Source organism: Rattus norvegicus, chromosome 1 (genome assembly GCF_036323735.1).
Source record: "Rattus norvegicus strain BN/NHsdMcwi chromosome 1, GRCr8, whole genome shotgun sequence".
Classification (NCBI taxonomy): domain Eukaryota; kingdom Metazoa; phylum Chordata; class Mammalia; order Rodentia; family Muridae; genus Rattus; species Rattus norvegicus.
This window is the reverse complement of record NC_086019.1, coordinates 235576531-235597113: the sequence shown is the minus strand read 5'-3', so window position 1 is coordinate 235597113 and position 20583 is coordinate 235576531. Positions and strand designations below refer to the sequence as shown.

Sequence of the window (20583 nt, the reverse complement as noted above, 5' to 3'; positions counted from 1 at the left end):
CCGCTTCTTTTGTGGAGAGACAGATTAATTCCCAAGAAGAGGCAATCCTTAGGGGAAGCACATTCATGTATGTACATAAGCATGCTGGAGGTAGGGCTAGGTCTGATAAGAGAAAGAGGGAAGGAAAGAAGCACTGTATGGGCAAGCAGAGCATGGGGCACTGTGTCAGGATCCTTGGGCTGGTGACATCATAGCCTTTAAGAGCTGGCATGGTGAACACAGGGACTGGAGTCAGAATGGACCCAGAGTGATGGAGGAAGGTCCTAGATGATGTCTTAGTTAGGGTTTTCCTGCTGTGAACAGACACCATGACTGAGGCAACTCTTATAAGGACGACATTTAATTGGGGTTGGGTTAGAGGTTTAGAGGTTCAGTCCAATTATCATCAAGGCAGGAACATGGCAGCATCCAGGCAAGTCTTAAAGCCCACTTCCACAGTGACACACCTACTCCAACTGGACCACACCTCCAAAAAGTGCCACTCCCTGGGCCAAGTGTATACAAACCATCACTGAGGTGGCCACTTGTGTACCTGTCTTTTGCCATTTAGCAGTTATACTGTAGGGAGAGAGGAGACGATACCTAAGTATTTAGGAAAGTGGGTGGGATCTTAAGGACTGGACAGGGGTTGTTCACTATGTGGATATTTCAGCAAGCAGCCACATTTCAGGAAAATCTCTGCATCTTAGGCTTCTGGGTACTTCCTGTCAAGAAAGAACCCAGTTTAATGTTCACGTCAGCTTCTGGCAGTTGGTGGCAGTGGTTAGAGTTAGAAGAGTGTTTATTTCTGAAATGGTTTGCTTTGAAATGAATGGCTTGCTGAGACCTCCGCAGTGCTCGTGGGAACCCTTATCTTGCTAAACTTTGTCCTATGAGCAGAATGCCGGAGTGAATGGCCCGTGCACATTTTAGCCTACCAACTAATTTAGAACTCAAAAGTATATTGAGTGCTGTCTTACTCCATTTTGGAGGCCGTTTCAAAGTGAAAGTGATTCCACCATCCAGAGATGGTTGCTAGGAACTGCATTTCCTACCTTCAGCAAAGGGTAAGTTGTCAGAAGTAGCAGGAGGGTGGGTAGTGAGATGTGCAGAGAATTTTAAGGGTGCACAGCAAGCAAGGGCCTGGCTTCCCAGTGGGTGGCTAGGAAGACAGCAATTTGGAGGAATAAACATTACTGAAGAATTTGCAGTCTCTGAAGGGACTCGGACTGTGGTCTTAAAGGATGCTTAAGATACTTCTGTGTTTTCTCCTCATCAGGTCATTGCCTCCAGAGCAATTTAGTGCAATTTAAAAATAAGCACACAGTTAACTACCATAATGTGGAGAAACAAGTTGTTTCTGACTGTGCATGCTAACTTTCTGTCTATTTAGAGCATAACTTATATTATATACATACCGAGCCATGACATGACTGTGTAGTGGCCTCATATAATATCAGCATGTAAGGTGGGTTGTTCAAATAGATCAGCAGGGTGGGAAGTGTTCAGAGCCTGCACCGGCTCACAGCCAGGTGCATAGCTGTGCGTATCCCACTAAATGTGTTTTCGTCTCTTGATCCTCATAAGCATCTCTGTGAACTGAAAAACCTCTGTGTGCTCTCCACGGTTGATTTCAGTGTGAATTATGTTTAACTCTAGCTCTCCCATCATAAGGCTTGCTGAAGGCTCACCGTTGGGTCTGATAATATCCCTCTTCTTGCTAAGGGCACACACATTCAAAATTGGAGTGAGTGGGTAGAGCAGCGCTTTAATTTGGGTCTCGTTGGTCATGGTTTGCATTGGGGGCACCTTGAGGCCCATTCCTTAACTGTGGTTTCGAGTTATGTCCACACATCGCCCAGAGATCCTTGGAGAAATTGAAACTGGAGATCAAGATCTCTATAGTGTCGACCAGGTAGACACTTACTGGGGCAGGACAGGGATGTAATATTACTGGGGTCTAGGGCTGGCAGTGTACTTAGTATCTGGCTCTGCCTTCCTCTGGGGAATGGCAGAAAGACCAGAAAACATATACTGCCCAGCTGTCTCCTTCGGCAGGCTTGGAAGTCTCTTCCGGACAAAGGAGATGGTGAAGAGGAGAAGAACCTTTCCTCTCCTTAGGGTTCACCTTGCAGAAGTTCACTGGCCTCGTCTATGCTCTCTGGAACGACTCCTCCAGACAACAAGGTCACATAGAAAGGTCCGGAATGCTGGGCCTGGTTCATTGGGACACATGGGTTCAAGCATGCCTTCAAGCTTTCTGTGAGAGTCACGTCACGTGGCACACTGGGTCCACTGTCTCTTCCTATGGCCTCATGACTCTATTGAAATTTCCCTCCTAGATCTAATTATATTGTTGGTAGCAATGTCTGTGGATAAGTCACTTCTGTGTTCCCAGGTCACAGCATGGTGTCACAGGTATACTCCACAAATATTTGGGAAATAAAATGATAAGCAAATAAGCAAACTGCAGGGCTCTTTAAAATGGTAGATGAAAGGTGTAGGTTTAAAATTCGTTCTTAATTGGAGGCAATGACAGGGCTTTGAGACAACTGAAATGACGGAGTCAGGACTGGAATATAAAATCACCGTAATAGAAAAAGCACAGACTCTTAAGATTTAGAAGGACCTCAAAGGAATACCCAACCCGATGTCTTGTCTTAAAGCCTACGCTCTCCTGTAATTTTCCCATTAGTGCTAGTTGGGACTTTGGACATCTGCCAAGACCTGTTCTCTTTTCACAGTGAGCTAAAATATCCTGTGTAGCTTTCATCTCTAATTTTGTTTCATGGAGATACCTAGATGAAATGTTGCTTTTTTTTTTTTTTTTGCATGTGATCACCTTCTATTTATTTGAAGAAGTAGTTTCCCATCCCTTAGTCTGTCTGCCAGTAAAAGGACACAGCCCCCTCATCTGCTCCCTGTATGTCGTACTGACCTGCTAGCTGAACTCTGTATGGTGCAGCAAAGGCATGGTCCTAGAGCAGAACGGGCTCATCACTCTAAAGCCACATGTCTATGAAAGGCAGCTTAATCTCACCAGCCTGTCCAGACCTGAGTTCGCTTTTCTGCTGAGGAAAAAGATAACTTTCCTCTGCTACCGCTGTATCTCTAGCCTTATGTAATTGCTTATCTGGATACAAGAATATGGATTTTAACAAGTTTTCGACCCTCCGTCATCATGGGTAAGAGCACTGTAAGAGACCCAGGAAGGTGTCTGTTGATGTCCATCTTTTGCTGCAATGCTATGACCTAAGGGAGACATGTGCTTAAACTGACCTGACCAATTCTGAGTATAATTTGCTGCCTCCTGGGGATTACATTTTCCTTTCCTGGCTGCTCAGGAACAGCCTAATAAACCACTTATGATTTCCTCCAAGGTGACCTCTCTCTAGCTTTTAGAACCAGCTCCTCCACATGAACAGTTGAATGACATTTGCCAGCCCCCCGTCTTTTGGCACATCTTCACTTTTCCATGACTTCTCCAGAGCCGCCTGACACGGCTGGAGCGTTAGTGTTTGCTGTAGCAGGGGCTTACGATGTCTCTGGTTGTGATTCTGAGGCTGTATTTAATTTCACCTTAAGTCTATTGTCTGATTCTTTCTAGGCCTTGGGTGTTGGGGTCAGACCTAATTTCTCCCCTAAGTTTTCACACTGTATGTGTGAAAGAAAAGAAATAATTTTTTTTTGTAGTACAAGTTCCAGTGCGAGCGGCGTAGAGCCCCGTCTGTGGATGTTGGAGAGGTTCCTTAAACAGTAGGCTTTCTTTTAAGAATATAAATGGAAATAAGGAGCCCCCCCACAAGTAATACCCCCCAAATCAAAACAAGTAAACATAAAACCCATCAAGAAAATCACCTTATAGCCACAGAACTGAGTCAAGAATCATGAGGACTTAGAGCAGCCCTCCCCCCCCAGGTAGTTTGGGGTCATCTGGCCTTTGCACTTAACAGAGGCAGTTCAAGGACCACTCCTGCCCCATGTAGGTGACTCTGCTCGTTCACTTGCAGTGTGTAGACCTTTTCCTGCCTAGGAAGGTACTGGCCCTTTGGTGGTGTTATCAGAAGCTTATCTTAGACTAGGGAGACAGAGATGGAAGATCCCTGAGGGCCTGGTAGCCATTGCTGGACCTGGGAGCTCTCCCTGTGATTTCCAGAACTACAAGTGAATTTCATCTCCTTCTTGTCCCAAAATGAGACTCTGTTCTCCCATTCATGTGACTTGATTCCATTATCCTAAAGAATGTCTGTGTCGGTTCCCAGTAGGTCAGAGATGACTGAAAACCAGGTCTCGTGGTTATGTTTTTTTCAGGCTCTATTCACAAGTTCAAAAATGCTGGGAATTTTGGAAAGCCTTCTTGGGAAAAAGATGAGTCATATAGACAAACTACAGTCCTCAAAAACACACCTTCATCCCCACCCACCTCTGACCGAGGCATTGTATGTGTGCAGACGTGTGGGTTTGTCCTTCTCTTAGAATGGTGTATAAAAGACTCCTCACTGTGTGGAGCATTGGGTCTATGGTTACTTCAGACTAGCCATATCTGAGTCCCGTCCAGGAAACCAAGCCTCAAAGCAAAGCTGCTCCTTACCCTACCCCCACCCCACCAATCCCCACTTAGTACTTGCAAAAGAAAGTACACCAAGAGCCCTGTGTGTCTAACCTGTTCTCCCACTGCAGAAGTAAAACCAGGTTTCTTTCCCAACATTCTACAGTTCATACCTTTTAAAACATTAATTTTGACAGAGCTGCCTCTGGCCCCTTTCCAAAGACATGAAGTTTTACTGAAAGTGATTGGAAAGAAAGGAACAAATGGGTGTTTAAAAGGATTAAAATGCAGAGTTAAATTGAGACCTTGAGTGAGTTTGTGGGAAGGGGTGGGGGCTGGAAAGTCTGAGAGTGTAGAGTGGTGGCTGATAGCAGTGTGGCTCTGCGCTAGGGGAGAAAAGCCATTTGGTATTCTCAATAGAAGAATGGCCGATTCTTTTAATATTCCCCAAATTGCCGCTCTTGGGGTTCCCAGTGCTTTTGCCCCTGTACTTTTCTTCTTTCAAGCTAATCATTTGGCATCCGGGCACATAGCTGCCTTCTGTATAAATACGTGTACATTCAAGCCTTTGCTCCAACTCAGTGTAATTCCTTTTAGAAAATAATGTTTTAAAGGAGCACAGCCTTAATTCAAGGAAGTCCTGGCTGCTCTTATTGTCCCCCAAATCATACATTGTTTTCCACTGAACACTGCCGTTTGCTTATATTTCCCCACAGTTTTTGTTTGGGGGAGTTTTGTTTTGTTCCAGCAGCAGCTGAAGTGATTTTGAGTGTTTGCTGCACGATGTTAATTAACCAAATGTTGCAACCTGGGACTTGGGAACACCTGGGCCGACTGAAACTGCTTAGAATCCCTGTGGAAATCTTCAGAACAGTGGAAGGGAAGAACTTGAGGTGAAACTGTACAGGAAAGTATTTTTTTTCTTCTTCTTTAAATTCCTCCCTATTTTCGAAGCAGAGTTAAAACAGACAAGAAACTGCCTTGCTCCCAAGATATAATCTTTCTTAGCAGCAGAAGGGTGTCCTATGTATGTACAGGTTAACCCGTAGGTGTCCCAGACCGTTTGAATGAAGGTAGGTTTGATTTATGTCTGTTTGGTTGACTTTTACTTTTAATCCCCATTTGTTTGGTGTGTTTGGACTTGATCATTTTAAAAGCGCAAGTACTTGCAAAGACAAGGGACGATAGGAACTACTCTGTCACAGTGAGATTTAGGCTACCCAAACCTTTTGTTTACCCATTCTTCCTTCTGGGGGTAGAAACCATATTTGAGAAGGAAATGAAGCATGTTTTTGTTACTAGCTGAGCACAGTTCTGGCCACCCCACCGGGAGCCATGCAGAAGGGGCTACCTCAGGTGCACTGCTGTGGCCTGTGCAGCAGGCCTGCCCTTTTCCACCACATCCAAGATGTGGACTGACAGATATTGCAGAGCAGATTCAGTAACTCACCACGAGCTCTTGATCTAGGGCTTGCTCTGTGCCCTTGAGGAAGTTCAGCCATTCCCAGGCCCCTACCCACCGAGGTTCTTAATGAATCTTTTCCATGCTCACCTTCTGAACAACTAATGTGCTCAGGTGCTGCCAAAATCCCCTTAAAGGAATGGCCCCTGGTTACGAACTCTTCCTCCTAAATATAGCAGCAGATTATTAACTGATTTGAGTGTCCCAGTGAGACGTCAGATTAAATACAAGACTTTTTCAAGAAACCACTAAAAGGCTCTGGAATACTGATCTTTTTAGTTGATTGAAGAGTATATTTGAAATTCATAAAAAATTTCTAATCATTACACATGAAAATAATCACCCGGGAAGAGTTAAATCCTGATGAGCTGGATAAGCCTATCACCTCAATTAAAAAAAAAAATCAGGATTCTGGAGAGATGGCTCAGAGGTTAAAAGTGTGTGCCTCTCATGTAGAGGACCTAAGTTCAGTTTTCAGCATCCATATCCAGTGGCTCACAAATGCTGGTAACTCCAGCCTCTTGGGAATCCAACACATATGGCCTCTGTGGGCACCCATAGTTGTATGCCTGTATACTTTCTCCACAGACACATAATTAAAACTAGGATAAAGGACTGGGCATCCAAAGAGCTTTCTGGGCTCTGAGTCTGGGATGAGTCTCCATGCTTTGTGTCTCTAAGCAAGTTCTCAGTTGCTGCTGATGCTGTGAGACCAGGAAGCAGGCTTGACAAGCCCGGAGATGAACAGCATAACTCTTGCCAGAGGACAGGGATGCAATTATTTCAGACATAAACCACACACCCCCACACACACACGTACACGCACACAGGCACACGCACGCACGCATGCGTACACGCACATTGTATCCATTCTGAAACTACAGCGCTTCATACCTTCCGTCTTCTCAAAGTATTTTTTTCCCCCTCCATGTTTTCTAACTTAGTTCTGTTGATGGCACTCTTGATTGTCATCTGCCTTGAAAGTGCTCAGAAACGTACAGAATCTCTGTCTATAGCTTTCACATTTTTCACAACTGTCTGCCAAATTTGGTTTTCTCCCTTCGCTTACATTAAAGATTTTAGGAAAAGATTTTATTTGGTTTATTTAATGTCCTTATTTGGTTACATAACACCAGGGGCTATCCAGTTCTCATGTCAGGATCACATTCATAAGGCCTTCTTACTGAAATGGGCTTTGAGAAGTAACTTGGCAATCTCAACCACAGTTTTGTTGTTTTTAAATAATGAATTAATTCAGACAGAAAATCTTGAATTGTAGGTTGATTTAACAGTATTTTTGCTCCTTTGAGTTTTATGAGAGGTATAGTGATTCATATTTTTAAAGTTACTGGAAGACAGTTGTCAGGACTGAAATCTGCAGGCTCCTTAAAGACCAAGACTTTGACGAGTGTCCCTATTTAAAATCACCATCCAAGCAATAAAGAAATGATTAATAAGCCAACCAATTACTTAAGTTCCAAGACTAAAGGGCAGTCTTCTGCAGGACACCCAAAGGGTTTGTTTTGACAAATGGTCTCAGTTCTCTCTTATTAGAATCAGTCGAGGAAGATCTCTTAGTCCTTTTCACATTCAGACAATCCAGTTTGAGTCTATGTTGGAGAAAAACTGACCTCGGACTTGGCATGTACCCTACCATTCACTGGGCTTCCACTTCGCACTGTGATGAACCCAAAGTGACACTTAGATTCCATTGATTCCTAACCTGAGCATCCTGGCTAACCTGTCTTGTCACTCTGTAACTGTGACAGTCCTTGAAAAACACCCAGAAACTCTTAGAAAATTTTCGCATCCTCAGCAGAGTCTATGATATTGGATACGCTGTATCACCTACCTACCTAATCTTTGCAGAGGTGGGGAGATGAACAAGTCTTGGTTTCTTCCAGGCCTGCTCTCCTGTGCCTGTAGTATGTAGTTGTGAACCCTGGGGGTAGGGATTGAAGGCCTGTGAAAGAAAGACTAGTCTTAGATGCCAGTAGAGAACTTCCGTTGGCTTTTCCTAGTTGTCCTTCAGTGGTGAGAGGCAGCACTAGGCAGGTAGGGGACACACGTGAATTCTTTCTTCAGTAAGGCCCTTTGAAGTTGCTCTTCAGAAAGCATTTGAATACATGCAGAAATCCACATACGTGAACCTCAGGAGGACAGCCGGTGGCCTGCTAGGTTCCATATGAAATCAGTAGCGTGTAACTGTCCTAGCTGTAGAATAGTGTCTCATCTTACACGCAGAGAGGATAAAGCCACGTCTGGTTTCCGCACCTTTTCATTGTTCCATTTTGTATTTCTCCCCGAGGTTTCAAAAGGATGGATGATTGCTGGTGTGGTAGGATGGCAGCCACACCCAGTGTCTGACAGTGAGAGAGGACATGGGATGGATTCCCACACAGTTCTTCCGCTGTGAGAGTTATGCCAGCATTGTGATCAGAGACAGTGCAAAGCAATTGATCCATCGTGAGGGAGCCTTGAGTGTTACTGCCTCGATCTGTCTCTGGGCAGGGACATCTGTATGCCCGGTGTTTAATGTACTTAAAGGCTAAATCTGTACATTAAGAAATCAGGAGTAAAGAAGTTGTGGAAATGCGAACTTTGAAATGTAATGAACAAAAGCTTCTAGGAGAGTTAAGTGTTCTATCTGACTATGTTATAACCAAGTCTCCTTCATCCTGCATGAGATTAATATTAGATATTACAGAATGGAATTTCATGCTGACCTGTAAAAGTAAAACAAAACGTTAAAAGGACATGCCCTAGAATTATTTTTCCCTTGTAATCAGACTAACCCAACCTGTAGAGTCCAGGGAAAACATGTTGGGTTTCACACTTAATCCCCCAGAAGTCAGTTCTTAGAACTGTTATCTAAAGAGCTACAAGTTGGGAGTGCCTTGGCTTGTAGTTCCAGAATGGCCTTTATCATCTGGATGACAGTTTTTCCAATTTAATTAACAATTTATTCAGTCGTAAAACTACAGTGACTCATGTAATTAAAGGCTTCCTTCTGTGTCAATAGAGGCTTTTTGGAGCTTGGTAACAAGTTGGACAACTTCTCTGCTGCTTTTCAAAAGAAGTAGTCAATCAGTGGGTAATATTTTTAGAATTTCAAAACTTGAATATGGCTGGCCGCTAATCGTCTGAAAAGAAACTGCTTGATTAATTACAATGAATGCATGCATAAGTGACAACACTTTCTTGGGCCTCATTGAAGCTTTAGCAGGTGGCCTCCTCCAAGCAAGGTGAACAGGATGGGGAAGGGCCACCTCTCCATCTTCATTAATACTCTCCTTAAAACAAACAAGTTCCCCCTCCCCCAAACTTATGAGCTCACAAAACCGACTGAGGTCATTATATGTTTTGCCTAGTGATTTAAAAAGTTTTTTTTTCACCTTGCTAGATTTTGCTAGATTTTGAGTCTCCCTTGAACATGGGCAGCAGTACATTCTTCAGGAAGACACCCAAGTAGAGTTTTTCCACAGCTATCATAATAATAGCGTCATATTAAATGAATGGTGTGTTGACAAAGCCAACCGTTTGAACATTTGGTGAGCATAGGCAAATTAAGAAAAATGTTGAGAGAGATACTGCCAGTTAATTAAGTGACCACAAGATCTATCTGAAGTTTGACATGGAGAATTTCAGTGTATGGTGACGTAACCAATTTACCCAGTCCTGAAGAGTTCACTGTAGAATTTGGAAATGCCGTAGCCTCTCTTTTCAGACAGGGCAGTTCAGGTAGGAGTCAGGCAGCCCAGGAGCAACAGAGCCATGTGACTTCGTACTCGGTTTCTGGGATAGTCCTAAGTAATGTATCTGAGAAACAAGTGACATTTTATGCCAAGAGAATCCTCCAGCTCAAACAACTGCCATTTTATCTTCATACCCTTGGTAGATTGAGGGTTTTTTGAGGCACATACCTTCTACCACTTTTGTGACTGCAAAGTTAGTAATGAGAGAATCCAAATTCAAGCCCTGGGCTGTGTGGTTTCGGAATCTGTGCTCTATACTTCGGTAGCCTCTTTTCTTGATACAGTCTTGTGGAATTGGAAGTTATGAGGTCATTTACGATAAGTTTGTAACGCAAGTTCCTGTCAGTTTATTTGGTTACCAAACACCCGATGAGGAGGGTTTAGCCATTCCCATTTAGTTGCCAGTTTAGAAGGGAGCAAGCAGGTTTGGCAGAGTGCACCATCCACACACACTCAAAATCAAGTCACATTATTATTATTTTTTATCAGGTCACATTATTAAGTCACTGGGCAATCCATAGTGACTAGGACACTCTCAGTCTTCTCTCTGGCTTCCTGTTTGCCACAGCTGCAGGGTGGTGGTAGGGAGCTGAATCTCAGTAAGAATATAGCGCTTGCCTCCCCTCTCATTCTCAGCCCTCCTCCTGGGTTTCATTTCATTGAAGGTTGTGAAGTGTGCAGGGTGTAAGGGGTCCGGAGGGATCTGCCCTCAGGGATGGACCTTAAGACATGAGCTTTCATTCTTCTTTTCTGAGCTTTTCACTGTTTTTCTTCACCTCCTGCCCCCAAGAACAACTACCAAAAACTCTGGTAGTGATGAACCCATCAAGAAAAAAAGATGCTCTGAAGATGGCCTCACCAATCAGGCACCTGTCTGCCCTGAGCGTAAGGCGGTCGATCTATCAAGTTGGACTCCCCCACCTCGTCTCCGGCATGCAGCGCATTTCAGGGAGCAAACTGCTTGCTTGTTTGAGTCTCAGATCATCTTTAGCTATTGATAGAAACTGGAACCAAATTGGTCGATGTTCTCCACTTCTTTCCCAGTAGGAATCTTGCTTTCGATTCAAGTTGTCAATCATTTCTCAAAACCTACTCTTTATTTATACATCTGTTTATTTATAGCCCATCTTGTCGCACAGAAGTCGAGGTAAATTAAAGGAAACGTAAAATAGTAAAAAAAAAAATCAAGTAAAAGTAGAAAATAAAGATCGGAAAAAAAAGAAATTAGAAGAGTGCAGGACCCGAGAGGAGAAAAGAGACTTGATTTTTAGTTTTTTATCTAGGGAGCAAAACAAAAACCACAGAAGCAAATGTGAGCTGTTGTCAGGTCTGGATTTTTGTTGATGAGGAAGAAGAAACAAGGCTTCCCACACTAAAAGAAAATTCTCACGTGGGTCTCCTTTCAGATGGTAATTCTTGTGAAAAGCGTATAGGTATTATGATTGTAAAGATGACCTTGGGTCTTTCTACCCAGTAGGGAATCGGGAAAATTAATACTTATAGAACACAATAAATGTAGCTCAAGGACAAGCCTTCGCAGGAGAGTTGGGGGAAATAGCATTCATTCTGACAGAGACACCTGGGCAGGCCGAAAGAAGGCAGATCCAGCAGGAAGGTGCTAGTGGGTGTCTAGAAAGGGTAGACCCTGACTAGGGAACCGAGAGATGAGCCTTCGGTGCCAGAGAATAGATGGTTAGAGTGTGGGCTTGTACTGGGGGTGAGGCAGACGTGCAGTATTTTGGGACACATGTAGGAGAATGCAAGACAAGGGGGAGTGTGAAAATGGCGTTTGGGAGACTGTGGTGTCTGCGGAAGGCCTATTCTCTGGCCCACGTTGAAGGAAACTTATTCTGATACCAAGTAAAGGATATGGGACTGAGGCAAGGAGCTCCATGGAAGAGACCAGTTAGGGCAGGACACTGTTGTACTAACAAGAAAACTGGCCAGAGCCAGCAGAATAAAAAGGAGAGCAAAGGGGACTCTGCATCCTGAAATTCAAACCACCCAGTCACCTAGCCAGATCCGGAAGTACCTAAGGGACAAGTAAGAGGTGACAAAGGAGATAAACAAGAGCTCTGGGCTAGAGTAAAGGTGTCAAGTATGCAGGGATGGAACCATTGGGGTCTTGTAGCTTTGCTAAAGTATAACACACCAGTGAAGAACGTTAATGTTAGCATGGCTTGTCTTCTCATAGGCATTGGAGTTCATGTTTTCTTGTGTGATATTCTAATGAGAGTTGGGAAGAGTACAGAAGTACATGCCTGATAGTAAGTGCTGAGCTCAGGGACAGTTTACGGTAAGCAACTTCAGAGGTCATTTTTTATTTCATTTTTATTGGTGTGTGTGTGTGTGTGTGTGTGTGTGTGTGTGTACAGGTACGTACACACATGTGTGAGGATGCCTGCACAGGTCATAAGAGGGACTCCTGACCCCTGGAGCTGGAGTTGCAGGTGGCTATGAGCCACATTCTCTGAGGCCATTTCTACTCCTGGTGCTTTCATTTGTTTCATTGTCTCCTCTGCAGTCTGTGGGTCTCTCAGAATATGCTCAGAACTTGCCTTGCCTGAATACTCTACCCACAGCAGCTGTACTAGAGTTCGTGAAAGAAGCCTTCCCACAGTCATGTATGGCCACTGTTCCTCTCCTCTCCATCAAGGGAGGACAGTCTGTATGTTCTGAAGCACAGATTCCATAGCCTATGGTGCAAGAGAGTCCATGGTTCAAGGGCTCGGCTAATAAGTAGCCAGACTATGGTTAAAGGACCCTTAAGCAAAACCAAATAGAAAGTTACTTACTGGGCAGGCCAGTCTAGTGTCATGCAGCTTCCCGAACTGATTCCTGATGACTTGGAAATGTGACAGTTTGCAAAGGCAGCAGTAAATTGATAACTGGGAGAAACCCTGATGTGGCTCTGGGAATCCCTGAGGACAGACACCAGGGAAGGTAGGAACCCTGAAGGGTCAGTGAGTTATTACAACACCCCTAATTATCATCTGCTATGTTCTGGGGGTTTTTGTTGGGAAATTCTCTCTCTAATTAACATGGCTGTTCTCTGGACAGCTCATAGGTCTGTGCTAATTCTGGAAACAGTGGAAAAATATACTGATGATAACTCTCTTAATTGAAATTATATTAATTAGTTTGTGGAATCCTGTTCTTAATTATAGTGCCAATTTTTTTCTGATTCTAAGCTGTTTTCTGGTGGTATGGTGCCCTGACAGAATTAATAAAGTTATTTTGGGGGGAGGGTGTTTATATGTTCCAGTTTTTTTCCCCAGCTTTGTGGCTCATTTTAACATAGATATGTGGGCAGGATTCACCACTTCGGGGCTTCTGGGTCCCTTGCCTTTCCCCGGCTAGGATACAGATGAGTCCTCTGTTGTCACGGACGGTCACAATAGATCCTCGGCTACAGGATTTCTTTGATAACTATGAGTGGTGTCTCATTGATTGTTTATTTTGTTTTTCTGCAATTATTCCTGTTCATTTCTGGAACATTTTCATACTGAACGCGGAACTCCTGACATGAAATCATCTAATCTAAAGATCTGCAGTGTCCAGTATATTCACGAAAGAATGGGGCAGTCATTTCCTGGGGGAGGTTTGAAAACTTGTTGGTCACCTCTAAAGAAACCCACATCGAACCTCTGCCTCCTTCCACCACTCAGTCCCTGACAACTATTACTCACTTTGTGCCTATGAATTTATTTGTTTTGAAAGTTTGATAAAAATAAAGTCAAAAGCAAATGACTTCTGAGGGCGTGGCTTTCTCACTTGGCATAGTTCCTGAGGTTCAGCCAAGGTAGAGTCTATATTGATATTTTAATGATTTGCTAATGGATGAATAATATCCTGTTGGGTGGTCTGTCAACAACATTCCAGAGGTACATAAATGACATGTTTAATTAATGCATGAGGTTCCAACAGACCTCATTAGCCCAGTTAGCAAATAAATCATCATATTTGGGGTACTTAAAAAACGTGGGTAACTCAGGGGCAGCCGGACTGGAAAAGGCCCACCTTCACTCATGATTTACCTCTTAGGAAATGTAGCATAATGCACGGCCATGAAGACTAGAGTCTCAGGCAAGGGCATGGTGTTTCTTCTCCTCCAAGGACTGTCAGTAGCCCCACATCAGTCACTCTAGACCTCACTATTTGCTGCACTATTCTGTCCATTTCATCCCTTTGACTGTGAGCCAATGTCTTTTCTAGGTGACCCAGTGCTTTAAGATGAGAAGTCATGTGAGTGCAGTAGTGTAACACATTTTGATTACTCATTCTTTGGTTTGTTCCAGTATTACCTGGTGTAGATAGTACCTCTGTGGTCATATATACATACACGTATACGTATATGTGTACACACACACACACACACACACACACACACACACACACACACACACCACACACACACGGAGTACAAATACTTATGAGCCACATTTCTGGGAGTGAAATTGCTGGGTCATGCTGTCATGCTGCTTTCACTTTCTGAGGTACTGCCAGGGATTTCCTATGGTGACGACTGCATACTGTGTTCCTGTTGCCTATCGGCAACACATGTGATATAGTTTCTTCACACTCATGCCAGTTCTCTGTGGGATTACACTTTCTAATGACTAATGACGTGGGCATCGCTATGAGCACTGTTGGGGTGGTGATATTACATGACGTCGTCACATGACTATATAGGTTCTGTACTGGGATACTTGAAAATCCACAACAGAATGGACTGATGGGGTGACAAGGTCTTTTGGAGAGAGAGGGGGTGAGGGAGAACGGGTGCACACGCACACTTGTGTGCAGGTAATAGTGTATGCATGTGGCACTCAGAGGTCACTGTGTAGGGTTCATTTCTTTCCTTTTTCTTTGTGTGTCTCAGGAATCTTGGGACATGCATTTTTACTTGCTGAAGCATCTCGCTGGCCCCGCATTGGGTGGGATTTGTAATCCAGAAGGCAGTTAACTTGTGCAGAGCTTCTGTGGCTTGACGTTTTTCACGTATCCCAAGAATTTCAAAGACAATTCAAAGATGGAGAAGTATCAAGAAGGTTAAAGACTTCCTTTGGCAGGAAAGTAGCCACTGTATTTTAGATTTATGCAGTGGAAATTATTAAATCTGTTTATGTTTTTACAAAACATACCTTGTCTTATATATTACAATGGTGTTCCTCTTTAGGTCAGATGCCACAAGACCTTGACACAGAGCAAGTCCTGCTGCCTTTGCTCTGTAGTATTTGCATAATGGGGAAAAGGAGGAGAGAGCTTTTTGCTAAGGCTGCCATCTTCCAGTAATTTGCCAAAAGACAAGGACAAACAGAGCGAGGGAGGGGAGACACCTGGTGCATGTTCTCTAGAGCTTTTAGAGAACATGGAGTCTTTCTGGTAGTCACATGCGTGCAGTTGTAGAGGAAGAGTGATACTGTAGATACCAAGGGAATGGGTGCTGTTCAGAAAGGAATGCCCCATGAATGTTGCCATGGCAAAGCTGGAAGAGTCTAGAGTGTCACTCCGCGTGCTGTTAGAATTGTTATAAACAAGCAAGTGAAAGGTAAGATTCTTGCCAAGAGAATTACTCTGTGTGTTGAGCATATTAAGCATGCTAAGAGCTGAGTCGCTTCCTGAAATAGGTGAAGGAAAATGATCAGAATAGAAGGAAGCCGAGGAAGAAGGAACGTGGGTGCAGCTGAAGTGCAGCCTGCTCCTGTCAGAGAAGCATACTTCGTGGGAACTGACAGGGAGTAGCCTGAGCTGCAAGTGACCATTTCCTACGAATCCTTGGCTTACTAGAGGCACACAATGAAGCGAAGGACCTGGACTCGAGAAGCAAGCAGCCTTGGCTGTGCCTGACACCGGTGCTGAGAGTGTGTTTGTGGCCGGATAATCGACTGTCCCTTTGAGTAGCTCATCCCTGTCATTAGCCTGAGCTTCCTTCCACTCGTCTTCGGTACATGTTATTAAAATGTTAATATCATCTCTGATTCAAAAGCAGGTGTTGGTGTTGACGTTGCAGAGAGACGGTGGCGGGACCTGGGCATGGAGAGTTGCATTCACTCTTTCCTTCCCCAAGTCAAATACTTGTGCTGCTTTGAAGAGACTCTCTGTGAAGTTTGTGCTCACAGTTTATACTATGTTTTAGAGATAACGCCATTCTTCAGTAAATATCCGAACGAAAAAGGGAAAGAGAGCGTCGTGCTTCATTCTCAGTACCTTATATGGTCTCATCTTACTGTAAAACCTTCCTGCTATCAGAAGATGGGGGAAGCTTTGATCTTGATACCTGGAGAAGGCAAACAGGGGACTGATACTAGTTGAACATCTTTTAAGGAAGTTTGCATAAATGCATTCAGTCTCCACAGCAGTCCTGTGTAATGATGTGTTATCGCTATCTTGTAAACAGAGAAACTGAGGCTAACAAACTGGAAATAGTCAAGGTTCATAGCTCCAGGTGTAATGGAGTCAGAAAATGCCCCCCCCCCCCGCCCCGGCCACTCAGAGCGCTCTGTGGTACTGACTGGGTGCTTTCTTCACCCAGCTGACATTCAATGACTATTTGTTAAATGGTGCATGAGTTAATTAGAGGAGGCAGTGAGCCTTGCTGCTGCTCTGGCAGCTCTAGGTTGTGCTGTTTTTGCCTGGCATGTCTTTGTAGATGTGGCCGTTGAAGCAGAGGTGACAGGACCCTCATCCGAAGGGCTGGGCTTCCTCTTCCTAGATGCTGTGAGCTGGTCTTCGGTTGGACAAGGACAGGGGATCATAAGAGCTCCTGACAGATTGACGGCCTGTTAGCCTGACTGTGGCTGTCCTGCGAGGTTCCACAAGGCTGTTCTCATTTAGAGCGGAGTGTCTGAATGCCTCCCCGGCTTAAAACTGGCAGGAATAATGGTCTGGTTTGGAGGCTGGGTGGAACAGGATTCTAGTGAGCTGTCAAATGTGATTGCTGAAATGATTTCAGTATGAGCTTATCAGACTGCTGAGGAGTGGAGCACAAGCACACTGCATGCTATTTATGGCATTGACACCCCTGCAGCTTGGAACAAAATATAGCATGTCCCAGGCTCAGATGTAAATTAGAATATTCTGGTGTGTGTGTGCACAGATTAACTGAACAATGGATTCAAGGGACAAGAAGATTCTCAAGCCTGGATAAAAGAATGAATATGTCTAATTTTACGGTGCATTTTGAAAAATGTATCAATCCCCAAGGGAACCGATTGTCCTTTACCAAGGAGACCTGTGAAGGGTGTTCTAGTGGATTCGATTGTGAAGGATCTTGGTAGAACTGCCGTGAAGGAACCACTGTGGAATTACACTGCTGTTGGGTTACATTAATTACTGTAAGCCTGTGCGTGCGTGCGTGCGTGTGTGTGTGACTTAAACACTTGTTTGGACAGATCTTTCAGAAATATGGAATAGTATTTTTCGGATTTAGAAATAACTAAGGGTTATTCCATTAAGTAGACATGGCCTTCAGCCAGTTAGTAAAATGTATTCTGAAACGACTATTCTGATTGGAGGTGGGGTGGAGCTAGCAGTGTCTGTCCAAAGGTTTGGCTCATCTTTACTGTTTGGACATGGGACAGGCTTGAAATTTCAAGGATACTGAGCACCCCCACCTGAGAGAGAGAGAGAGAGAGAGAGAGAGAGAGAGAGAGAGAGAGAGAGAGAGATTGATTTTGATTGATTCTGTCCTCCAATCTTGAGAACTCACAGAGCTCAGAGTCAGATAGACCCATGCTTGAATCTAGGCCTCGTTCTTCCCAGCTGTATAACAACTCTCTTTTTTATGGAAGAGTTATAAGGCTTATCTTGAAGAGAGTGTGGGAGGATTAAATTGAGATGATATTCATAGTGCGTGGTCAACAGATGTTATTTCTGTCATTCACCTTGTTTTCCTCTGGTAACTTGAACAGGAGGAAAAAAGACCCAGACTGATAAAGGTGCTTTAACACAAACTTTGAAGTAATGTGTGCTCTGATTTCTCTTTAGATTGTGTAACAATTTGGCCTTTATAAATAGCCTTGGCCTAGGGAGATGGATGGCTCAGTGGTTAAGATGTTTCCTGTAGCAACGAGAATTGGAGCTCAGACTCCTCAGATCCCACATGAATGCTGGGTGAGAGTGACAGATTACCTATAATGCCTGCCAGCCTCATAGGCTGAGGCTGCATCCTGAGGGCAAGCGAGGAGGCAGCACCTATTATGAGACACTGCCTCTGAGATAAGGCGGAGAGCCATGGGAGATGACTCCTGAAATTAAATTCAGGTCTTTACAGTCATGCAGGGGCATCTGAACACTGCCATATAGCCCCATTATACGGATAGTGAATGCATATTTACACATACAGAATGAAATAACAATAGCGTTTAATAGCATTAGAAATAACCATTAAAATAACTCCTAGTTGGAGGTTTCTAGTCTTTAAAGTGTATTATTCGCTACAAAAAAAACTTGTTATTTTACTTGAAACATCTTATGTAGTTAAATGTGTTTTTTTTTTACATTTCTCTCACTTGTGTATACATATTTATATATGATATATATGATATATCCATTCCTCCTTTTGGTACATTTTCATTTTATTTTTTTGGGGCAAATGGAAGACACTAGAGAAATTTAAGTCACATAGTTGTTTTAATACTTTTATTTTCTTTGGGGTCTCTGTGAGTGGCTTGCGATATAGTTCAGTGTTACAATGCTTTAGTGTTGAGGGCCTGGGTTTGATTTCCAGCACTGTAAACAAATACAGAAACAGGCAAACAAACCAAAAATGTTAATAGACATTTTTCTTCATTTTAAAATTTTTTTACAATTATTAAAGACTCATGATTATGTCTATTTAGCTAAATATATGGACCCTAAGCCCATTCTGATATCTATAGACTTTGATTGGCCACCTGTCCATTCACTCCCGTGTTGTTGGAGCAAATGCTTATGTAGCCCAGGCTGCTGCTCATTCTGCTCCAGTTCTGGGCTCCAGTGATGAAGGGTGTGGATGCAGCTGTGTGATGAAGCTACTTGGGCTGGTGGTAGGTAGAAGACATTGGTAATTGCTAAGAAACAACAAAACGAATGTAGAGTTTTTGTGGTTAACCAGGTGCGGGGGGGAATAACCTAATCGGGGAAGACTTCATCCATTGAGCCAGTCTGCAGAGAGAATAAACATTCAGCAAATCCAGCTCACACAATCAAGTCCTGGCCCCCGTTTTTGCAGGGTTGACTATGTAGAGGTCTGGTTGTAATCAGGGTGGTAGACTTCCTCCCACATGCTCCCATAATCGGGAGCATCCTGGCCATCCCACACCCTTGAGTTCCCCACCAGCTCAGCTTTGTGGAATGTTAGCAGAAACAAGACACAGCAGTTTCTGGGGCCACATTTGCTTCTCCTTCATTGGATTTAAGCAGTGGCCACATGCAACCGCCCCATCCATGTCTTCTACCATTGCTGGGCAGGAAGGTGTTGCAGCTGAGTCAAGAGTAAGTGCATTCCTATAGGCATGCAAAGGGGGTGGGGGAAAGAAAAGAAAATTAATTAATTCGATCCTCACAGTTATTACCATGACTTTCATTTTGACTCTTGATGTGATGACAGCCATATTTGCAGCTTGTACAGCCGTGATGCTAATTAGAATGGAAACAGCACTTTTGATAAATTTCCCTTTTAGAGAAGGTTTATTTAGTTCACTTTACGGTCTCAGTCTGAACACCTGGAGACAGACTGGGGTTTTCACAGGCTGGGGGATTTGACTGGATCCTAGAGAATAGCACCCACCATCATCGCTTTGGGGAAAATTTACTTTCACAGAGTAAGCAGTACTGTGTAGTGATGCTTCTCAAACCATCTGCAGAAGAGACCGAGTGATTTTTCTCTCAGTATTTTAATCCACTGTGAATGAAACATGAACCCACTCTACAGGACTGAACATGTGGTCTGTGTTTGACAACACTGACTCTGGCTTGCCCCTGGTTCTGGGCTTGAGTCTCTCAGTAGCAGGGGTGTCAAAGTGTGACTCTGACCTCTGTTTAGCAGAAACTTCTATTCATCCTGTGTTTTGGACTTTTTCTAGGGAGGTTCCATCAAAGGCAGCTTCTGGAACCTTTTCTGATAGTTTCAGTACTAATGGTCCTATCTCCCCTGGAGCTGATGACCCAACCTCTGACCCCCTTTTGCGGGGACGACAGTATTGTTGTCTTCTTTATTCTGGTGACTATGATAGAGAAATAGGAAATTTCAAGCCCAGGTTTGCCTTTAGCTTTCAGAAGAAGTAGTCACCTTTCAGGGACCCATGGGACCTAACATTTTCTTAAAAAGGATTTAGAGAAGTCTAAGACATACATGTATTTTTTATTAACCCAAATCCCACAATTTGTATGTTAGGGTTAAAAAACAATGAGCAGTTCATTGCTGACACTTAAGGATCCATTGGGTCACTATCAGGTGGCTGCCAGTTCTCAACCCAGAATTTGTTTGAAATACAAAGAAAACAGAACTATTGAGAGAAAAATTTCTGAGTACTTACACTGTTGTTACACCCTCTTGGGTCCTAATAGGGCTTGAGAAAGCCTTTGTTTCTAACTACTAGAAACTTAGAATCAGAAATAAATAGTGCGGTAGCCCAAACTCTGTGTAACAGTACAAAAGATTGCCCATTTTCAAAAGTATTTGAAGTATTTTTTAAAAAAGTAAAGATTTGCTATGGAGAGTTCAATATTCAAATCTTTTCATAAGCCCACAAAAGTAGTTTTTAATTCACTAATATATCATCTGTATATAATGGGTTATAGTTTTTAAAGAGCAAATTCATATATTTCACAGCTGTGTCCACTCATGAGGTCAT

General features: G+C 43.5%; 1 protein-coding gene across 5 annotated transcripts in view; it reads left to right on the top strand.

Annotated features, from left to right (window-relative positions):
* Glis3 (GLIS family zinc finger 3) overlaps positions 1 to 20583 on the top strand; it is a 419850-nt gene that overhangs the window by 212303 nt on the left and 186964 nt on the right. The window lies entirely within an intron of this gene.